Consider the following 9,819-nt stretch of genomic DNA (forward strand, 5'->3'; position numbering starts at 1 on the left):
TTGAGTGCCATACAGACAAATCATACTGTACATAGAGAAGGAGAGAGTGCAGAATGTAATGTTGCAGTCATAGCTGGGATGTAGTAAAAGATCATCTGAATGAAATGTGGGTCCATTCAAAGGTCTGATGGCAGCAGAGAAGGTGTTCCAAAGTCGGCAGCATGGTGGCACAATGGTTAGCGCTGCTGTCTCACAGGAACCTGAGTTCGATTCCCGGCTTGGATCACTGTCTGTGTGGAATTTGCACATTCTACCCGTGTCGGCATGGGTTTGCTCTGGATGCTCCAGTTTTCACCCACAGTCCAAAATGTGCAGGTTAGGTTGATTGGCCATGTTAACTGCCCATTAGCGTCCTGGGATATGTATGTTTGGGGGATTAGCAGGGTACATATGTGGGACTTTGGGGATAGGGCCTGGGTGGGATTGTTGTAGGTGGAGACTCGATGGGTCACATGGCCCCCTTCTGCACTGTAGTGATTCTATTATTCTATGAGTCGGTTGGTCCATGTCCTCACACGTTCTTTATCTTTTTCTCTGATGGAACAAGTGGTAAGAGTTGATGTCCGTGGTGCGCTATTCCTGAATTAGGCTGGTTGCTTTTATGAGGCAACGGGAAGTTTAGACAGAGTTCGTGAGTGGGAGGTTGGTGTGAGTGATGGACTGGTCTGCATTCACCAAGCTTTGAAGTTTCTCGCAGTCTTGGACAGAGCTGGAGCCATACCAAGCTCGAATGTTATTTATGGTGCATCTGTAAAAGTTGGTGAGAGTCGCAGCTGACATGCCAAATGTCCGTAAACCTCTGAGAAAATAGAGGCGTTCGGAGACTTTTTAATTATAGGGACGTCATGGAGGAACCAGGAAAGGTTTTTCGTGATGTGGACCCGAAAACGTGAAGCTCTCGACTATTTCAACTTCACCCCATTGATGTAGATCGGGGCATGTACTCCACTAGGCTTCCAAAAGTCGATTTGCTTTGTTGACATTGAGGAAGAGCTTATTGTTGTCGCCCCAGTTCACCAGATTCTCTGTCTCTTCCTCCGACCCACTGCAGGTGTCATCAGCAAACTTGGAAATGGAGTTGGAGGGGAATTTGGCCACACAGTCACCAGTGTATAAGGAGTACAGTAAGGGGCTGAGGACGCAGCCTTACGGGGCACCGCTGTTCAGGATGATTGTGAAGGAGATGTTGTTGATTGTCCTTAATTTTGCTGTCTGCGGATTAGGAAGTTGAGGATCCAATTGCAGAGGCAGGAGCCAAGCTCAGGGCCACGGACGTTGGACATGAGTTTCGTAGGACTTATGGTGTTGCAGGCTGAGCTGTAGTTGATAAACACGAGTCTGTGTTCCAGGGTTCACTGTGGGGCCAGTGAGATGGCATTGTGGACCTGTTGTGGGATGTCGGTGAACTGTCGTGGATCCAGGCAATCTGGGAAGCCGGAACTGATTCATACCACGACTAACCTTTTGATGTATTTCATAATATTGGATATCAGAGTCACCGGACGATAGGCATTATGGCAACCTGCTTGGCTTTTCCTTTGGCACTGGCCTTTGTTTGAGTTTTACCTGGTGCAGAGATTGGCAACCTTCCTTCCGAGAGAGGACTGATGCAGCTGCACTGGTCCAGTAAACCATAGTGGGACAGCAGTAATCGCACTGAGTATTATGGACGATAGCGATTCGCTGAACCTTGAAGCTTTCTCCCACTCTTGAAAGCAAACACTGGAAGTTGTGATGTGTGCCAATCGTGTGTGAGATTACTATTTTTTGCTGTGTTGTGCTAACAGTGGCCACAATGCTGTGATCTCCTCTTCAGGGTACAGTTCTGTGTAAATACAATCGAGATTCTGTGCTGTCAAGGCATCAGGATCTCCCTCTGCCAATTGTTAGTATTGTCCAGAGGCAAGGGTCAAACCAGCCCTCTTTGGTACCAGCTGTGTTGCAGGGGTTGTCAGTAAACTGTCTGAGAGACGACAGATTACCATCTACAGGACTCCAGTCTGGATTTTCTGTCAGGGTTTACTCCCTCATCCTTGTAGCTGAGTGAGGGTCAATGTTGTGGACTTTCTGGAAAGCTCTCTCCCAAATGTATACCACTGTGTTGCTACCATGGAGCAGCACGGTGACACAGTGGTTAGCACTGCTGATTCACAGCGTCAGGGACCTGGGTTCAATTCCAGGCTTGGGTCACTGTCTGTGTGGAGTTTGGACCTTCTCCCCGTGTCTGTGTGGGTTTCCTCCGGATGCTCCACTTTCCTCTTACCCTGCAAAAGACGTGCTGGATATTTAAAAACAGATTTCAGTGATTTTATGTGTGTCCATTCCTTTTCATTTCAACCCATCCTCAGTCCAAATGGTAACTTCTTTCCCTGAATCCTGTCTAATTTTATTCTTTATTTCCCTTCCTGACAGTGAACATAATCACAATTGTGACACTGATGAGCAGAAACTGTGGTCTGTCCAAATGTGTGACTCGTTACCTGGTGGCCATGTCAGCGGGGGATCTGCTGGTCGTTATCCTCGACCTGATATTCAGACACATTCCCATTCTTTATCGGGAACAGTTTGTTTTCCTGCACTGGGTCCCCGTGTGTAACATCCACGCCGTCCTGCTTTATGCAGCCACTGACTGTTCTGTCTGGTTCACCGTCACTTTCACCTTTGATCGATTTGTGGCCATTTGCTGCCCCAAGCTGAAGAGTAAATATTGCAGTGAGAAATCGGCGGCTGTGGTTCTGGGAACAGTGACGGTGCTGAGCTGTTTAAAGAACATTTTCTGGTATTTTATGTTATTAAATAAATATTGGCTGGTGAACACCCCCTGGTTTTGTAATTACACAATGGATGTTGTGGAATCTCCGGTCTGGGGAGCAATCGAGTTCCTCCACAACATTCTAACCCCGACTGTCCCGTTCGTCCTGATTCTGCTGCTCAACGTTTTCACCGTCAGACACATTTTAATGAGCAGCAGAGCCCGCAGGAGACTCCGGACTCACAGCAGTGGGGAGAATCCCAGAGACCCAGAGATGGAGAGTCGCAGGAAATCCATAATTTTACTGTTTGTTATCTCAGCCAATTTCATCTTCTTATGGTCGACATTAATGGTTTATTCTATATGGACTCGGATGCATGAATTGGGCTATCGGTCGGTATGGTTAGATAATTTTGTTCTGGAATTGGGCTTCATGCTGCAACTCACAAGTTGTTGTACAAACACTGCCATTTATGCTGTGACACAGACTCACTTCAGGCAGCAGCTAATAAATCTGCTGAAATATCCCCTTACTTCAATTCTTCAACTCATTAGATCCTGAGAGGAAACTACAACCACAAGACCCCTCAATCTTCCTATTGGACTTTCAAACTATAAATAACAAACGGCCTCACAGAGACAGAGAGTGCCAGATAAAGAGAGAGAGAGGGCAGCGAGAGCAAAAGTGAGAATGATACAGAGACGGGGATTGACAGAGAGAGGGAAGGGCATAAATACATGGAGCGTGACAGATTTTGAAGGAGTTTCTAACAGATACAGTGAAAGACAAAGAGAGAGGGAGAGACAGAGAGAGATAGACAGAAAGGACAGAGACAGATAGGGACTCTCACAGAGCGAGAAAAACAGGGACAGAGATTGGGGGAAATGGGGAGGGAGATGGACAGGGAATGAGAAAGGGAGACAGAGGGAGATAGATAGGAAGATGTAATGAGAGAGGGAGACTAAGACGGAAAGGGAGACAGAAAGGGAGGCAGAGAGAAACAGAGACGGAGACAGAGAGCGTCAGTGAATTTGAAAGAGTGAGACTGAATGAGTACAATGGACACAGCAAGAGCAAAAGACAGAGCGAGGTAGAGAGAGAGAAAGACAGAAATAAGAAAAGGGGGACAGAGAAGGAGAAGGAGGAGGAGAGTGAGACTGAGAGGGGGGAGGAGACACAGAAGAAGAGTGGAGAGAGAAGGTGAGTGAGGGAGATGCAGAGAGACAGTAAGAGACACAGAGAAACAGGCAGAGGGAGAGAGACAGAGAGACAGGGGGATACAGAGAGAAGGATGCACAGAAAGACAGAGAGAGAGACATACTTAATGACTTTAACGATAACCATCAGGTGGAGTTATTGGAATATGAGCTCCCTGTTTGAGACAGTTAATGCTGTCCAATCCGGGAGCACTGCAGACGTATATAATATGGTGTGTCTCGGTTACCGGAAGTCAGGGTGTGTACACTCTGGGTGTGGATGTGATGGCCTGGTGTTTTTATCACGACACTATTAATATAGAAACTCAGCTAAAGTTCTGTGCACCCGGGTTCGAACCCGTCACAGCAGATGGTGGAATTTGAATAAATATATCTGGAATTCAGTATCAGCTGGTGACCATAAAACCAGTGTCGATTTTCGGAAAAACATATCTGGTTCACCAATGTCCCAGGGAAGAAAATCTGTCGTCCTTATGTGGTCAGGACGAAATGTGACTCCAAGTGGTTGACACTTAATTGCCCTCTGAACATGGGCAACTGGGGATGGGGAATAAATGCTGGCCGGCCAGCGACACCCAAGTCCCAAGAGTGAATACAAATACTTTGTACTGGGAAATTTTAAACAAACGGTAAACTGTTTCTCACAGCTGGATAAATACCCAATCCCTCTGATCGAGGACTTAGCTTCAAAGCTGGCAGGAGGATTCTTGTTTCCAATTATGAACTGATTCACGTGCATTTATACTGACAGCGAGATGAGGTTTCCCAGCGAAATTCAACCATTCATACTCAGAGGAAGTTTAACATTTATAATGTGTCAAATGTAGGCTTACATTAACACTGCAATGAAGTTAACGTGAAAATCCCCTAGTCGCCACACACAGGTGCCTGCCCGGGTACACTGAGGGAGAATTGAGCATGGCCAACGCATCTAACCAGCTCGTCTTTCAGACTGCGGGAGAAAACCGGAGTAACCAGAGTAAACCCATGCAGATACGGTGAGAATGTGCAGACTCCGCACAGTGACCCAAACCAGGAACTGAACCCAGGTCTCTGGTGTTATGAGGCAGCAGCGCTAACCACTGTGACACCTCGTCAATGGTGACAGTTCGGGGAAAGAAATTCCAGATGTGACTCAGCCTCCTGGATAATGGTAGGCGGACAGTAATAAAGCCCACAGCTGGATATGGGCGGTGCAGCCCATAACGTTGGCCCATATCCAGCTGTGGGCTTTATTACTGTCCGCCTACCATTATCCAGGAAGCTGAGTCACTGACGCCAATGCCTTGAATTGGCTACGATTAACAGACACTTGTCGTACCCACAATGGAAGAGATGGTAATCATGAACTTTTTCACAACTCTCCCAGTGGCTGCCAATAATATTCGGCTGTGGAGGCAAAATTACCCATTCCTGAATGAATTGAAGCAGCGAGTGCTGATGGGGGAATCCAAAAGGCCATTACAGCCTGAATTGCACCCATATTGGATTGGCAGAGAGCAGCTGACTGTGGAAGATGGCACACGCCTATGGGGTTCAAGAGTGTCATCCTGAGCCAGGGTCACCATCCCATGGTGAACCTTACCATGGCCACCCAGGAGTGGCAAACTGAAGATCCTCTAAGTTGCCCTGTTGGTGGCCAGGTATGGGGACGGATATTTGCGCGTGGGTCAGTGTTGGCAAGATCAACAAGGGCAGAACTATCACCAGTCACTACTCTTCACACTTGGGAATGGCCAGGACGGCCATAGACGTGGCTGCACATGGACAGTGCCGGTCCGTTCATGGGGTCTATGTTTCTGGTAATGGTAGATGCTGATTCAAAATGTATGGCCGTACACAGGGTGAGTTACTCAAACACAAGGACAAGAGTGGAGAAACTTCACACCTCTTTCTTGACATCCGGGATCCCGGAAATGTTAGTTTCTGAAAATGGACCACCGTTCATCAGCCAGGAATTTGTGCATTAGAGGAAGTTGAACAGAAATTAACATGTTAGGACAGTGTCATATTACCCATCATCCAACGGCCTGGCAGAAAGAGCGGCCCAAACAGTAAAAGCAGGTTCAAAAAATCATCCCACAGCCTCCTTGGACACCAAACCATCCAGATTCATCTTCAATTACAGGACGTCACCTCCCCAACACCCCCCCCCCCCACTCTCCCACACCCCACCCACGCCCCCCCACCCCCGCCCCCCATCCCCGCCCCAACCCCCCCACCCCCCCACCCCCACCCCCCCTCTCCCCCCACCTCCCAACCCCCCCGCCCCCACCCCCACCCCTCCCCCTACCCCCAACCCCCCCACCAACCCCCCACCCCCTTCCAGAGGGAACAGATTCTCCCTGTCCAATCTATCATCTTGAAAAAAACATTTTACACACGAGACAAATGACAATGACTTCCCCGTGCTGCAGCGCAAGAACTGGTGTCCATGTGGTCACGTCCCAGAGAACAGGGAGTGCGGACAATGGACAGCAATGGGATTCCTCACCTCCGACTATTGACCTTAAGAAGTTTTTATGCTTGAAGCATATTTCACCATTGTTGGTCGTTTCAAAATCAGTTGTTTTAGTGTGACTATCTTTATGTAGTTTGAATTAATGGCATTACATATTGTAGCTGAATTAACAAAAGCCATTTTCAGAAAAAAAACGACGCCTGCCATATTGGGAAGCAGACAGATTAGTTCAACAGACAGCCTTAATTGTGGAACAGTTAAAGGATAACTAATTCATTAAAAGATGTGTTAGGTTGGTATGGTGATCATATCCTCCGCTCCAGAACCATCCCTTCCTCTTTTGAGTTTAAAGCCCTCTCTCCTTCCCTAGTTATGTAGTTTGCAAGAACGTTGCTGGCAGCAGGTTCAGATGTAGATCATCCCAACGGTACAGCCCCCACTTTCTCCAGAACTGATTTTAATGTCCCACAAGCTGAAACTTACCTCTTCCACCAGTCTTTCAAACCATGTATTCATTCCTCGAATGTGATGTGCGCTATGCCAATTTGCACGTGGCTGAGGTAATCATCTCCTGATTATAACCTTGTGTGTTCTGTTGTTTAATTCAGTGTCTATTTCTTGATAATGTCTGTGCAGAAGCTGCTACTTCATTCTACCTATGTCATTGGTACCGACATGGTCCACAACAATGGGATCCTCCTCACAACCACGGTCATCTCCAGCCAGATGTCCTGAACTCTGGCATGGGGCAGGCAACACAGTCAACTGCACTCTGACTCCTTGTTACAGAGAAAATTGTCAATCCCTCTGATGAAGGAGCAGCACTCCGAAAGCTCGTGCTACCAAATAAATCTGTTGGACTTTAACCTGGTGTTGTGAGACTTCTTACGTTGCCGAGCCCAGTCCAATGCCGGCATCTTCACATCATCAATCCCTCTCACTATACTGTCACTTCCTCCCACTAATTTACTCTGTGTCTCTCCCATCCCAACCCCTCACCTCCCCCCACGGCCCACTGAACAGCTTCCTATACCACAGTGCCACGGTCAGTCAGATCATGTGTGTCCAACTGACGCACATGTTAGACCGCTTATCGGCTCTGGAGCGGCGGATGAATTCACTTTGGAGCATCCACGATGCTGAGGAAGCCGTGGATATCATGCTCAGTGAGTTGGTCACAACGCAGGTAACAGTTACTGAGGGAGATAGAGAATGGGTGACCACCAGACAGAGGAAGAGTAGGAAGGCAGTGTCGGGGTCCCCTGCAATCATCTCCCTCCAAAACAGATATACCATTTTGGATACTGTTGGGGGAGATGACTCACCGGTGGAAGGTGGCAGCAGCCAGGTTCGTGGCACCATGGCTGGCTCTGCAGGACAGGAGAGCAGGAAAAAGAGTGGCAGAGCTATAATGATAGGGGACTCAATTGTAAGGGGAATCGACAGGTGATTCTGTGGATGCAAACAAGACTCCAGGATGGTATGTTGCCTCCCTGGTGCAAGGGTAAAGGGTGTCTCGGAGCAGCTGCAGGACATTCTGGAGGGGGGAGGGCGAACAACCAGCTGTCCTGGGGCATATAGGCACCAACACTATAGGTAAAAATGGGATGAAGTCCTACAAGCTGAATTTAAGGAGTTAGGAGTTAAACTAAATTGGAGGACCTCAAAGGTAGTAATCTCAGAATTACTGCCAGTGCCACGTGTTAGTCAGAGTAGGAATGTCAGGATAGCCAAGGTGAATACGTGGCTTGAGAGATGGTGCAAGATGGAGGGATTCAAATTCCTGGGACATTGGAACCGGTTCTGAAGGAGATGGGACCAGTACAAAACAGACGGTCTGCACCTGGGCAGGACTGGAACCAATGTCCTGAGGGGAGTGTTTGCGAGTGCTGCTGGGGAGGGTTTAAATTAATGTTGCGGGGGATGGGGACCGATGCAGGAAGTCAGAGGGAAGTAAAGTGGGGACAGAAACTAAAGGCAGCAAAAGGAAAAGTGGAAGACAGAAAAACCGAAGACAAAAATCAAAAAGGGCCAGAGTACAGAGTACAGAGACTGTGGAGAACTCAGTGAATGGGTCCAGTAAAGGGCCAGAGTAATGAGTACAGAGACTGTGGAGAACTCAGTGAATGGTTCCAGGAAAGGGCCAGAGTACAGAGACTGTGGAGAACTCAGTGAATGGGTCCAGTAAAGGGCCAGAGTACAGAGTACAGAGACTGTGGAGAACTCAGTGAATGGCTCCAGTAAAGGGCCAGAGTACAGTGTACAGAGAATGTGGAGAACTCAGTGAATGGGTCCAGTAAAGGGCCAGAGTACAGAGTAGAGAGACTGTGGAGAACTCAGTGAATGGGTCCAGTAAAGGGCCAGAGTACAGAGTACAAAGACTGTGGTGAACTCAGTGAATGCCTTCAGTAAGCCAGAGTACAGAGTACTGTGGTAAACCACTGTGAGCTTATTGCCTGTGTGTGTGTGACATGCCTGGGCATGCCCCTGCCGACCCTGCCTGGGACTCCTCCCCCCCTGGTCCAGGTTTCAAGGTGACTGCTCCCCACCCCCTGCCTCAGCCTCTGGACCAGTTCATCAGCATGGGTGCGCTCCAAGTCTTTTGCGAATAAAAGCCTATTTGTTCTTGAATACAAACTAGTCTTTGCTCGATTGATAGTGCATGAATTTTATTAGCAAAAGTTTTGGGATGGAGCAGACACTAAAACCCGACAGACTCGAAGTGGATCCTCAAGCTGTCGGAGCCTCCAACAGCTTCGATCACTGGCTGCACTGTTTCGAAACTTTCCTCACCGCCCCCGCCTCCGTCGTCCGGACCGAAACTGACAAGCTCCATGTGCCCCACGCCCGGAGAAGCGATCAAGTATTCTCGATGATTAGAGACGCTGAAACATACAACGATGCGAACGAACTTTTAAAAGGCCAGTACAACAAACAGTCTAATGAAATCAACGCCAGACATATTCTGGCTACTCGCAGACAACAGCCGGGAGATTCAGGCGATCAATTCCTGTGTGCGTTGCGAGCACTTGGCAGGGCCTGCAACTGCAAGGCCGTAACAGCCACCCAAAACACTGAGGAGTGAATCAGAGATGCCGATGTCACGGGTATCTGGTCAAACTATATCCGACAACGACTGCTGGAACAGGGTGGGCTGGACCTACAAAGGACTGTGGCGCTTGCCGACTCGTTAGAGGTGGCCTTCCGTAATCTCGAGGCCTACACCCCCGACCACGGGGGCACATCGTCGACCCCGCGGTCGCCGCCACCTCTGTGCTCGGGACGGCCTCAGGCCTACGCCACGCCACGTCCCACCAATGACCCGACCGCTGCGGCAGTCTCCGGAGGCCCAAAGGGCTACTTCTGCGGCCTGGGGAAGCACCCCCGA

The sequence above is a fragment of the Mustelus asterias genome, unplaced genomic scaffold (assembly GCF_964213995.1).
Source record: "Mustelus asterias unplaced genomic scaffold, sMusAst1.hap1.1 HAP1_SCAFFOLD_409, whole genome shotgun sequence".
NCBI lineage: Eukaryota > Metazoa > Chordata > Chondrichthyes > Carcharhiniformes > Triakidae > Mustelus > Mustelus asterias.